Source organism: Tiliqua scincoides, chromosome 2 (genome assembly GCF_035046505.1).
Source record: "Tiliqua scincoides isolate rTilSci1 chromosome 2, rTilSci1.hap2, whole genome shotgun sequence".
Classification (NCBI taxonomy): Eukaryota; Metazoa; Chordata; class Lepidosauria; order Squamata; family Scincidae; genus Tiliqua; species Tiliqua scincoides.
In genome coordinates this window covers 83,146,190-83,159,692 of record NC_089822.1, presented here as the reverse complement: position 1 = coordinate 83,159,692, position 13,503 = coordinate 83,146,190, and the positions used below count along the sequence as shown (strand labels likewise).

Sequence of the window (13,503 nt, the reverse complement as noted above, 5' to 3'; positions counted from 1 at the left end):
GCTGCCCTGAAGAGGACTGGAGAGCCAATTCAAGTGGTGGTGATGGCAATGGAAAGACCTCAGTAAGTTGCTGCCCCCTCTAACTCACAGCTTGATGCAATATTTTCAGGTCATGGTCCGGGATGGCGGAATTGGACCTTACCGCCAGGCCCGTAGCCGGGATTCTAGAGGTGGGGGGGGGACAACCATTTTTCAGGGGGGGAAATTATGTCAGGTATCTACACTGGTGTGCAAAATGAAGAATAAGTATGAAGAAACATCAAAGACCCATAACTAACCCAAATTTCAATAGGAGGTTGTTTTATTTTGGGTTGTTTTATTTGAAAGATGCATTCATTATCTGTAAAGCAATCTAGCAATGATCTGCATAGAATAAATGCATCTCTGTATGCAATGTGAAATCTATTTGTCTACATAGTAATAAAATGCAACTTGTCCTTTCATTTTGGACACCAGTGCAATACACAAACTTGCAACACTGCAAAAGTAAAACATATCACTATGATATGGGTAGTATTTACTTGTATTGAAAGCCTTTCATTTGCTGATGACAAAAGTAAATTTACTTTACCTAAAAGCAAGAGGAAAGATATTGAAGTAAAATATAGCAATGCCATAGAACACTAGTTTTTTACATTATTCATTACTTTTAAAAAGCAATGTACAGAAGATTTGAAACTCTGTGGTCACCCAACATATACACAGGAGGGCCACACCATATATCAGGCATGGAGTTTAGGGCCTAGATCTATATTATTCCAATTTACACTAACTTTGAATTCCAGTAACCATGAAAAAAACCTCTGAGATCTCTAGGAAAGATTCAAAATCTTAGGGGCCAGACCCTTGCTTTCCTCTCCCCCATCCCAAAGAGATAGGCCCTACCAGACCCAAACAGCAGAAATGGCCCATCCAAAATCTCAGATGCCAGAGCCATGCTTTTCTTCCCCCCCCCCCAAAGAGAAAGGCCCTACCAGACCCAAACAGCAGAAATGGCCCATCCAAAATCTCAGATGCCAGAGCCATGCTTTTCTCTTCCCCCCAAATAGAAAGGCCCTACCAGACCCAAACAGCAAAAATGGTCCATCCAAAATTTCCTGCCTGCTCACCCCCAAATGATGTCAGAGTCACTCAGCAGCAGTGTCTAGGGTCCCGCAAAGTGCCTGCACAGCTGCTCAGCTCCCAGGAAGATGACTGAAGACACTGAGCACATTCCCTCCAGGCTTTTTCATGCCCCCCTCTCTGGTGTCCTGTGACTATCAGCACGTCGCTATGATTGGCCCCTAAGGTGAGTTACTAAGCCTCAGCAGTCTGAGCCGATTGGAGGAGCCTGCCTGCAGGGAGGGGCTGAGCTCTCAAGGAACAGGAGCTAAATTAATAACTAATAATAATAACTAGGTATTTATATACCACCTTTCTGGTCATCAGATTACTCCTCTGACTTTATTCAAGGAGGTTTACATAGACAGGCGTTTCTAAATCCTTCAAGGGAATTTTTACAGTCATCGAGGTTCTCTCTTTCAAGAACCAACAACATTTCAGAATGGATCTTCCTGGTTTGGTCTCACTTCTGGCCTCCAGTTCTCCCATATAGGCTGACAAGCAGCTCCATCTCTCACATGGAGGGCAGCCAAGACACTTCTTGTTCACACAAAGAGCAGGTGGAATCACTCAGCTGGGCTTGTCAGCTGCTTCAAGGTCTCGCCATTCTCAGCTGTTCAGGGAGCTGCCGGTGTCCTCAAACCGGCAACCTTCTGATGTTATCTTCAGGCTAATGGAGGCTCTACCCTCTAGACCAGACCTCCTGCCCTCTATTTTTTGGAGGACATTCAACCACATTTACGTGACAAGTGTGGAAAAAAATGCCGGGGGGGGGCAAACTGCTGGCTTGGGGGGGAAACCCCCCCACTGCTTACTGCTTTCTACTACATGTATGTCAATTGTCTGCATAGAGAATGAACACTGTTGTCTGAGCAGGCTGTAGTTCCACCGCATATCTGCTTGAGGGCAGCACCTGAGGGAAACAAAACACTTCAATATGATTAGGGCAATTTCTCTGTAGGGTTGTGCAGATCATTGACAGGGGGTACTCAAGTGCTTTCGAAATGTACCATTTTTAATGCAACCTTTTGCTGATGTACTTTGGAAATGAACCATAAGCAGACACCAGTCAATCCTGGTAAACTACGTACAATTAGTGGCAAACAATACTCCACCAAAGCTAAAGATGTGTATTTGATGGGAAAAAAGGAACAAAGATCCATTGATCATACTGTGAACCACAAAGGCCACAATCCAGCATGGAGTTAAGTACACTTAAGTCCATTGATTTCAGTTGGCTGAAGTATGCTTAACTGTCTCTTGGATTCCAGCCAAAAGGTATTGTTTCTATAAAGCTTTGTGTTTAAGGTCTCAAATAGTAGCTATTAGCCCTTGGCTCCTAGTCACATGGAACCCTTTATGATTCCTGAACTTTTATCACTTTATTCAGTATGATTAGTAGAAGTAGCGCTTCTAAACATTCTTATATTAATCTGGGTTTCACATGACTATAACAGCTGCTGGTTTGATTTTGGAATATAATTCAGTGTGAAAGGCATGATCTTGAAACAGCAAAATTTTCTGCCCAGTAAATGTAGAAAATAAATTAAAGAGCTTTGACCATTACATTGTCATTTACATGTTTATCTGAATACAAACTTCATGTGCAATGTTAGTAAAAAAAAAAAAAAAAATTATGAATCAGCTAAAGATTTACAGAAGAAAGTCTTGGGTTCCTAAAGAAAAACAGAAGATATTATGGAGAAGTAGGCTAGCTTTTGCATGTTGGGGTTAGCATTAGTAAGTTCTGACCCAAAACCAATCAAACAGGGCTAGAAAATGTGGTGACTTGTAATTGTATTGATTGTTATTGACCAGGTGGCCATCATGGTTTGGCCCCAAAATGAAACCCACAGTCATCCTAGCCCTGCACCCAACTGCTTCTGATTATTACACAAATGCTCCTCTAACACAGATTTCTTCTCATTTTTGGTCCAAATCAAAGTTGCCTGCTTGTCAAGGAAGTAAGGAAGTGAGGCAGGGCCTTTAAAACTCTGTTAAGACAAGAGAAAAGACTGGCATGACTACTCCAGCTGGATCCTGATGTTGACCCTCTCCTAACTGTGCTATTAATAGTCCCAACAGAGCTGAACATGCCACCTGCCACTGTTGGAGAATCGTATGAGACAATGAATGAATGAATTCCTACTCAGACTATCAACATGGGGTAGTGATAGAAAGCACCATTCAAGCACAGGGTTATTAGCTGAACCAGTGCAGACCTTTGATATCAACAGGCCATGCCAACCCTGGGTCTCTCAGTGCCTGTGTGTTTGCACAGTGCTCCACCCTGCACATTGCTTGTCAGGATGGGAATACCCCATGACCCATGACTGCCTCACTGCCGCCGATGGTAAATATGCTGCTGCAGGGTTTGCCTATTGCCCTGCTGGGAAATTGTCAGCTTTGGGACCCAGTCAGAGTTGCTTTGCCAGCCTTTCCTCATGAGAGTTTTATAGGCAATGGCCACTCACCAGCCACACATAAGAACAACTCCACTGGATCAGGCCATAGGCCCATCTAGTCCAGCTTCCTGTATCTCACAGCAGCCCACCAAATGCCCCAGGGAGCACACCAGATAACAGGATCCTGCTGCCCTCCCTTGCATCTGGCATTCTGACATAGTCCATTTCTAAAATCAGGAGGTTGCACATACACATCATGGCTTGTACCCATAATGGATTTTTCCTCCAGAAACTTGTCCAGTCCCCTTTTAAAGGCATCCAGGCCAGATGCCATCACCACATCCTGCGGCAAGGAGCTCCACAGACTGACCACACGCTGAGTAAAGAAATATTTTCTTTTGTCTGTCCTAACCCTCCAACACTCAATTTTAGTGGATGTCCCCTGGTTCTGGTGTTATGTGAGAGTGTAAAGAGCATCTCTCTATCCACTTTATCTTTCCCATGCATAATTTTGTATGTCTCAATCATGTCCCCCTTCAGGCGTCTCTTTTCTAGGCTGAAGAGCCAGCCAAGCCATCTGGCAATCCACATGGGTGGAAAGTGAGGCATTTTATTCACACTGGAGATCCAGGTGCATTCAGCCTAGGCTGCTACCTTATTATTGTTCCTTTACTGGCCTTATTGCAAGTTTAAGCAAAACAAAACTTAGCACATCAGGAAGAACAGTTCCACCCCAACCGAGTTCCTGCTCTTCTACTTTTCTGGTTGCTAAACATGTAGTAGAGCATTAAAAAATGTGATTTCCCCACCTGCAATCTAACATGTTCCAGTTCATTCTATCACCTCAGGAAACTTCCACTTCACTGTCCCTGCATGTTAAATGCCCAACCATGGAACTTCAGGTGCAGAAGAAGATGCCCAGTACTTAATACTGATAAATAAAACAAGTATTTTGACATCCTGTACTTCCTTAGGAAAGGTCAGAGGCTTCCCTAACGTCCCAGGCAGTTTCCTACTGAAGGCTGAAACTCGCACAGCATCAACAGTACAATAGCACCATGTGCCCTCTGTCTTGTCTTTTGATATTTTTTTGTTTTTAGTTTCAGGTCACTGTCTTTTGTAAAGTCTATGTCTCAAACAAAAGAGAGCAAAGATTAAGCTCTGGATTAAGAGTGTTGGGACTGAAGCTATAAGAAGTTTAGGGAGGCCTAGATATTATTTACAGATCTAAATGTTACTTACAGATAGCTGTGGTTCAAAGGGGCTATATTATTTTTCATGGAGCAATTTGCTACTTGTCTCCACTACCAGGAAAGATACAAGGTGATAAACATGTTTTCATTGGTGTTTCTGATGTGACTGTTCACTCATCGATGAGGCACTCCAGAGCCTCGATGATGTCAAATTCTGTGATGCTACCAAAAGAACATAGGCTTTACAAGAAGGTAGATTAGACAAAAATCAATCATGGGTTCAGTCCAAAAACATCATTAGAGTCAAAGGTGTGTTTTCCCCCCATTTAGCAAAATGATTTGTTCTTTTCTGCAGTGAAGCAAAAGAACTGCAAGACAATGCAAAGACCCAAAACTGCAAAATAAATCATTGAGTGCTTCAGTCTAGTTCAGTATTTCTCAACCAATGGTATGGGTTCAAGTGCTACTTGAGATGGTGTCTGGTGGTACTTGCAGGACCTCTGGACATCTGCCGTCTGGCAGTGAGACCAGGAAAGCAACACAAACAATGGTAGGAAGCTCCACAGCATGGTTTTCTGTGCTCAAAAAAGCCCTCAAGTCAAACCCTGAGCCTCTTACTGGTGTTGGTCGCATTGCATCTGGCCTCCCAACCTAGAAGTTACTGGCGATAATGTCATCACCAGTTACTTCCAAAGTTACTTCCAATAGGTGGACCATGTGAAGTGGTACAGTGGAGGACAAACGTTGAGAAAACTGGCCTGGCTGAGGCTAATACAGAAATCAGAGGAAGTACAGTATAAAGGACGAAACTTCTTATTGACATCATGATCTAAACAAAAGCAAATCAGAAACAGAAACCATTGCAAGGACTGTGTTTTCCATTGGTAGGTTAATTCCAAAGTAAATATACAACTCCAACACTACATCCCAGTATAACCAGTGGCAATTCAATTGGAAAGTAAATTAGAGCTTAATGTAATTTCTCATACCTGCCAGATATGTTCTGAATAGTCACCTGCACCTCTGCTACTGTTGCTTTTGTATTTTCTTGATTCATTTTTAAATATATGTTGTGACTTATTTTGGGAAAATTTTTATTCTGTGTTACTTACCAGGCCCTGAGTTAATCAAGGCCTCTGATTGGGTAAAAGTTATTTATAAGATTAAGCTAAACTAAGCTCCTGATTGGTTGACCTTCCTGTTGGTACCTTAGAAGAACAGAAGGAGAGGGAGAAGGACCTGATTGAAAACGGTTCTTTTCAGGTCCTCCTCAGCTCAGTATTTAGTGCCAGGTGCAAAAAGGCTAGCGTGCTGTGTGTAAAACTTTGTGCAAACTTGGCTATAAAAGAAGGCTGCACACATCTCTTAGGGTTCTCTGGGTCAGTGAGCTCTTCTCTGTCTTCAGCTTAAGACCCAGGGTTCCAGGCTCCTTTGTGGCCATCAGAGGAGTCAGCCCGACCATTGGCTCCTTTGCCTTGGTAATTGCAGCTGCCTGGCTTCTGGAGGGTGAAAATAGATTAGATCAAAGAGGAAGGTTTTGCTGGGAGGAAGTGTCTTTACCTACCTGCTTGTCAATGTGTTTTGCTTGTTGATCTGTATTGTTTATGATCAGCTTTACAATTTAAGTAAAACTGTTTGAAACTTACCTGGTATCTGTGTACTGGTTGTCAAGGTCCGGTCAAAATTGCTGCTGGGGCTGGTGAATTTTACAACACTTATATTGAGATATCCTGATTTTCCCATAAGAATGTGCAAAGTGCTACGCAGTAATCAACACAATAACATCCATCTTTTTTATAGAAGGATTTGAAAAAATCAACATCTGTAAACAATATGAAAAAACTGCCCAGACAAAAGAGGAAAAAGACTTGGAGACTTGTGCAAAGGAAGGATGTCAACAAGTGTCAGGCAAGCAGCCTGCTCTGAGTCAGTGGCAAAAAAGGCCCAAACCATCCTTATTCTTTTGTTCACGTGCCTGTAGGCTCTGCATCAAGAGCAGGCAGGCAGACAAGCAGCAAGTCACAGGAGAAGGGTTTTCTTGCCAAGGGTTATGGAGCAGGGCTGTGCTGGGTAGTAGCGGAGCCAGAGGGAGGGGCAAAACTGTAAGTCTCGCATGGCTCTGAAACTCGCTGTGTAAGCTACCCCTTCTCCTCGCTCTCGGGGGCCATTCCAAGGAGTGAAAGCAACTCAGAGGCATCTCCTCCATGTTGCTTTCGCCCCCGGAAAAGCTCTGAGAGCAAGGGGAAGGGGCAGCTTACACAGCAAGTTTCAGAGCCTTGTGGAACTTACAGCTCTACCCCCCCCCCCCGGCTCCGCTAAAGGTGCTGGGCCACCAACTTCCAGGAGAAATCCATTGTAAATAGAGGCTTAACTAGAAAAGAATCTTGTGCCTGGCAGCAAACAGAGATCCCCTGGCCAGAGGGGGGAAAGTGCTTTGCAACGTATGGTCTGCGCAAAGGAGAAGGACAGTTTGTGCAGGAGAGAGAGCGTGAGAGAGAGCGCGAGAGAGAGCAGTAGCATAGCTAGAGGGGGTGCAGATCACTATATTTTGCATGGCACCTCACCACAGCATGTAAGCAGCCCTTCCCCTTCGGAGCCATTCTAGGCCGCTAGAGCAAAACAGAGGAGATGCCTCCATTTTGCTCTGGCTCCAAAGGGGAGGGGAAAGGATCACTTGCATGCCGCAGTGAGGTGCCCTGCAAAACATAGTGCTTTGCATCCTTTCTAGCTACGCTACTGAGAGAGAGGGGGGGGGACTTCAGGACAACATTTCCCAACAGACCCTGCTGAGACCCAGGACTCTGACTTTGTTGCCAGCCATTATGGAGCAAGCCTATGCTGCAGCACCCATTCCTAGGAAAACAGCCCAGTCAGGCATCCAGAGGGGTATGTGGAAGCATGACCATTTGTGTAGGGGAGACAGAGAAAAGAGCAAGGGAAGACCAATGGCAGATGTATATATATTAATGATGTCTATGGATCTGCTAGGCTTGGGGACACCATTTCCCAAGAGGCCCTGCTGTGACTGTGAGAGGGGGAAGGCTTTGCCAGAGGCTGGGAGCAGGAGGGAGTGGGAGGCCTGAGCCCAGGAAGAGAGGGAGGCCTGGAGCAGGTGTGTGGAGGAAGCCAACCAGGGAGGGAGTGGCAGGCTCTGGGTGCGGAGGGAGGGAGGGAGAGAGGGAGAGCTGGGCTGGAGGCTGCACTGGGAAGCCCAGGAAGGAAGGGCTGCTGGACTCTCCTGCTCCCTGTGGAGGGAGCCTGGTGGGACTGGCAGCCACAGGGCCTGGTTGGGGGCCTCATGCAGCCCCCTTGAGGGATCCCGTTCCTCTGCCCCTCCCTCCCGGCCTTCCCTTCCCTATTAACCCATCAGTTCTCCTGAGGCAGAGATCAGGGTGATTGCTGGACCCCCCCCCCAGTGTCAGTGCAGAGAGGCAAAGCTCCTCTCCTGACCCTCCTCCAGCCAAGACAGCATCTAATGGGAAGACAGTCGGCTTCCAGCCATCAGGACTAAGAGCCATGGAGTTCCTCCTTGAATCTGCCCAGTCTCCTCTGCAGCCATCACCTCAGTTAGTGGAAAGGAATTCAGGCATGTACATGAAGCAGGTATACAAGGTTAAAAAACTGATACATTCTTCTTTATCTTCCTGACAGACAGTAGAGGATCAGAGCAAACCAAACTTTGTGGACAAACAGAAATGGCTGCCACTCATCCAGGCCAGGTAAGGGAGGGTCTCTCCCTGTGCTTTCCTTTCAGAGTTCTTCACCACTCTCCTTTTCACCTTCTAGCTGCTCTCCTTAGGGTCCCATTGTGTGTATATGTTGGTGGTAAGTCCCCTTGTATCATTTCAGAGTGAGTGTTTCAGAATAGTGAGTCCAAGTTGAAACCCTGTTCTACTTCTTCAGTACTTGGTTGCTTTCCCCCTTGTGTGTGCATGTTATCTGTGTTTTCAAAAGACACAGCTTTCGAGTGCAGAGGCTCGACAAGTGCAATACCCACCTCGACAAGCCTCTGCCACAGCCAGACTAACATAACATTTTTGTGTTATGTCAGAAAGTGACATAACATTTTTGAAAGATGGAAAAGTGATGGGAATTATAATGCGTGAAAGCAGCTACATAATGAATGCCGAAGGTTCTCAGTCCTGGGTATGGTTTCCTGGGAATATGCCCACTGGAAGCAGTGGGGCTTCCTTTTGGGCTTGGTGCATAGAATTGTGGTGTCAGTTTGGGGACTGGAATGGAAGGAAAATATCCTCTGAGCTTGTTTTCAGGAAACTTGAGAACCTTCATTGGAGCTGGAAGTTCAAAAGGTGGACCTGCAGAGTTGAGAGAGAATCCATGATGTGTATGCGCAACCTCCTGATTTTAGAAATGGGCTATGTCAGAATGCCAGATGCAAGGGAGGGCACCAGGATGAGGTCTCTTGTTATCTGGTGTGCTCCCTGGGGCATTTGGTGGGCCGCTGTGAGATACAGGAAGCTGGACTAGATGAGCCTATGGCCTGATCCAGAGGGGCTGTTCTTATGTTCTTCAGGCACCTGGCTGCTGGTGTAAAGCAGCCTTTTCTCCTCACATTTAGAGCCAGTCACAATTGCAAAAGCAAAAGCCCTTCTCCTTCTCCCTTCTCCTAGGAAAGCAACTCCATCTCTCTTGTCTTGCTCCCCTCCTTGAATCACTGAAGTCCCTTCCACCTTGTTGTGTTTCGCTTTCAAACAGGAGATGTGCTGGTCTTCGCAGTCTAGCCTCGCAACTCCTGCAGCAGCAGAAACTACTGGGAATCTGGGTTTCTGGTGTAGCCTCAGCATCAACCCACAAAACCCCCTTTCGCTTTCTGTCTCTTGTGCGTACCCAAAACGAGAACGAGCTTAGTACCTCTACCTCCTCTTCCACTGTGTGTGTTATTTTCATTCTATTTTTAAAACTGTGTTAGGGGGAGACCTGTGTGCAGCCCCAGGCCTCCTTCTGGGCAGATTCCAGCAGAGCGGCTGCTCAAACAAGGGGCTGCTTAGATACACAAAGGGCTCCCTTTGAGCAGACACAGTGCTGGTTGGGAGAATTTGTCCATTGGGTGAGACTCGCAGAAAGGTGTACAGCCTGCCAGGAGATCCTTGCTTGTAGTGCTTGTTTCAGGGTTCAGAGAACCATAATCCAGTCACAGACTTTTGCCACATCAGGAACCTCAGAAGCCCTTTGCTTTCTCTCTCCCAACTCTTTTCCACTCCTTCCCACTCTTTCCCTTCCTTCCCACTAATCCAGTTTGTTAGTCCCTGTTGTCCTTGGTTAAGCCTCCAAATTTTCTTATAGCCTTCTCTCCTCCATCTTTTAAGCCTCCATGTTTGCACCAATATGCTCCTTTTTTCTCCCTGTTAAAGATTTCCTCCTCTTCAGGTAATGTTTAGGGCTGAGCCATACGAACAGCTAAAAAAAAATTGAATTGCTTTTTGATTGTAACATTATCTTCACAGAAAAAGTTTGTTTGCTGCACTTTCACCCTCACCTTCATCCCTCTTTCTTCTGAATCACTGAGCTGTGCCATTGGGAAGGAAGTTCATCCTTTTGTAGATGGGGTTGCTCTCCCAGTGCACAGTTCAGGTGTGCTTTTAGACCCAATTTGCTCCTGGATGCCAGGAGTCATCCATATTCTGAAGTCACTTTTGTATTTTTCATCAGCTGCATCCTTTCTGGAGAACATTTGACTCAGAAGAAGACAGTTCTCTATCATCTCTAAATATGGAATTTCATTCCCAACTAGAGACTTTCTTTTCTTTATTCTTTTACTATTTCTTCTTCCTGCTCTCTAGATGTAGTCCTTATTTCTCTGAGATTCCTTCGCCTAAAAGAAGCAAAACATAATATTGATTAACTCAGTTGTTTGTGCAATTGTTTGTAGCTATTGGGAGCTTTAACTTTTTCTGTAGTGTATACCAGGGGTCTCCAAACCCTGGCCTGGGGACCAGATGCGGCCCACGCATAGCCTCTATCCGGCCCGCGGCGAGCCTCTGATCCCCTGAGAGCCTCTGACCTAGCTGACCAAACACAACCAGTGTAGGGTGGGGGAATGGAGGTCCATTTAAGTGTCTGTTTTATATCTTGGGCTGTGTTTGTGCTTGGTGAAATCCTGGACATTTGAGCCCATTCATTCATTCAAAGTTCCATCTCTAATGTATTTAAATTTTATATTTAATTTTTTTCCAGCCCTCGACACTGTACCCTTCAGCTGAAAAGTTTAAAGACCCCTGGTGTATACCAATTGTATACAGTCAGACTTTGGTATCCACAGGGGATCCATTCCTGGACTCCCTGCAGATACTGAAACCTGTAAATAAACAAATCCAATGTCACTATCTGAAAGTGCCAGAAAGGCACTTCCAGTATTTCCAGAACTTTGGAGGCCTTTTTGAATCCTCTGCAGGCCTCCGAACACCTCTGGACAGCAACCGTGCCAAGCCGCCTGTGAGAGACTGCTACCACCACCACCCTGTGCACCCACCCAGCCCTGTACCAGTACTCCTAGACAAGCCAGTGGTACCCCTGCTACCAAACCAATCTACCAAATCTACCCTGCTACCAAACCAGTCACTAACCCCACACTGCTGCACGTAGCTGGATCACAAGTGGGTCGTGTGACTAAATATTCCTCTCCCTTGCCAGGATTCCTGGTTACCTGGGTGGCAGGGACACTAGGGAGGCTGGTTCTGGGCTGGAAAGGAGGCAGGGTCACACATGCCTATCAGGCAGACCTCAGTATAATGGGTTCAGTCAGTGACATAATGAGGTGGTAAGTGGCAGGATGCAAATGTGAGAACTCTCTCTTCATAGCCATCTGCTCTCTGGTCTGGATCTTTAACCCTGGAATGATGGGGAAAATGGGAGGGTGCAGCCATACTTTGCAGATTCCTCTTAAGAGCCCTGCTGGATCAGGACATAGGCCCATCTAGTCCAGCTTCCTGTATCTCACAGTGGCCCACCAAATGCTTCGGGGAGCACACTAGATAACAGGAGACCTGCATCCTGGTGCACTTCCTTGCATCTGGCATTCTGACATAGCCCATTTCTAAAAGCAGGAGGTTGCACATACAAATCATGGCTTGTAACCCGTGATGGATTTTTCCTCCAGAAATTTGTCCAATCCCCTTTTAAAGTCATCTAGGCCTGATGCCATCACCATATCCTGTGAAAAAAAGTTCCACAGATTAACTACACACTGAGTAAAGAAATATTTTCTTTTGTCTGTCCTCACTCTCCCAACACTCAATTTTAGTGAATGTCCCCTGGTTCTGCTGTTGTGTGAGAGGGAAAAGAGCATCACTCTATCCACTTATCCTTCCCATGCATAATTTTCTAACATGAAACAATGCATGTTTCTTCTATCTGCTGCCCTGACTGACTGACTGATGCAGAAGCTGCAGCCGCAGCAGTGAGTCTATGTGGGGGAGGCGGGCAGAAACCTCGCTCTTAGAAACCCCACTCCCCTCTGATTCAGGAGCGCCAGGTGTCATGGACATAACACTTCCACAACTGGCTGCAGTTTCTTCCTCTGGTCTCTTTTTGCATTTATTTTCTTATTTCAACAGCATCAGTTTGGGACAAGATTGGAAGAAAGAGAGAGCAGACTTGGTTTTCACATCAAAGAGCCCACACCGGGGAGAAATCCTATAAGTGTCAGGAGTGTGGAATGACCTTCAGTCATAGTGATCATCTTAAAATCCATCATAGAACCCACACGGGGGAAAAACCCTGTAAGTGTCACAAGTGTGGAAAGAGCTTCAGAATCAGCAGCAGACTTATAATCCATCACAGAACACACACAGGGGAGAAACCTTATAAGTGCCAAGAGTATGGAACGACCTTCAGTCAGAGTGCTTATCTTATAACTCATCATAGAACCCACACAGGGGTAAAACCCTATACATGCCAGGAGTGTGGAAAGAACTTCAGTGACCGCAGCACACTTAGACACTATAACAAAACACACACAGGAGAAAAACCTTATAAGTGCCAAGAGTGTGGAATGACCTTTAGTCAGAGTGGTCATCTTATAGCTCATCGTAGAACCCACACAGGGGAGAAACCCTATAAGTGCCAGGAGTATGGAATGACCTTCAATCAGAGTGGAAATTTTATAACCCATCATAGAACCCACACAGGGGAGAAACCCTGTAAGTTCTAGGAGTGTGGAAAGAGCTTCAGTCAGAGTGGTGAACTTCAGGTCCATGAGAGAACCCACACAGAGGAGAAACCCTATAAGTACCAAGAGTGTGGAAAGAGCTTCTGTAAAAGCAGCAACCTTATATGCCATCACAGAACCCACACAGGGAAGAAACTCGATAAGTGCCAGGAGTATGGAAAGAGCTTCAGTTGGAGTGGTGGTCTTAAGGTCCATGAGAGAACCCACACAGGGGAGAAACCCTATAAGTGTCAGGAGTGTGGAAAGAGCTTCAGAATCAGCAGCAGACTTATAATCCATCACAGAACCCACACAGGGGAGAAGCCCTATAAGTGCCAAAAGTGTGGAAAGACCTTCAGTCAGAGTGGGACACATAAATGCCATCTGAGAGCCCTCATAGGGCATAAACCCTAAAAATGCCAAGAGTGTGAAATGACCTTCAATTAGAGTGGTAGTCTTATTAGCCATCAGACAACCCATTCAGGAGAGAAATCTTATACAGCTTAGGAGTGTTAAAATTGGTTTTGTGCTCAGTCAGGCAACAAAAATTGAATCCCTTGTTTGCCTCAAATAATTGTTGTTTGAAAAAATATGTGGAAAAATATGTAACATCTTTTTGGCCATTCTGAGGTCTGCA

General features: G+C 45.6%; 1 pseudogene; it reads left to right on the top strand.

The window, feature by feature from the left end:
* Positions 1-8,215: 8,215 nt before the first annotated feature.
* Positions 8,216-13,280, top strand: LOC136638559 (zinc finger and SCAN domain-containing protein 2-like; annotated as a pseudogene).
* Positions 13,281-13,503: the final 223 nt, after the last annotated feature.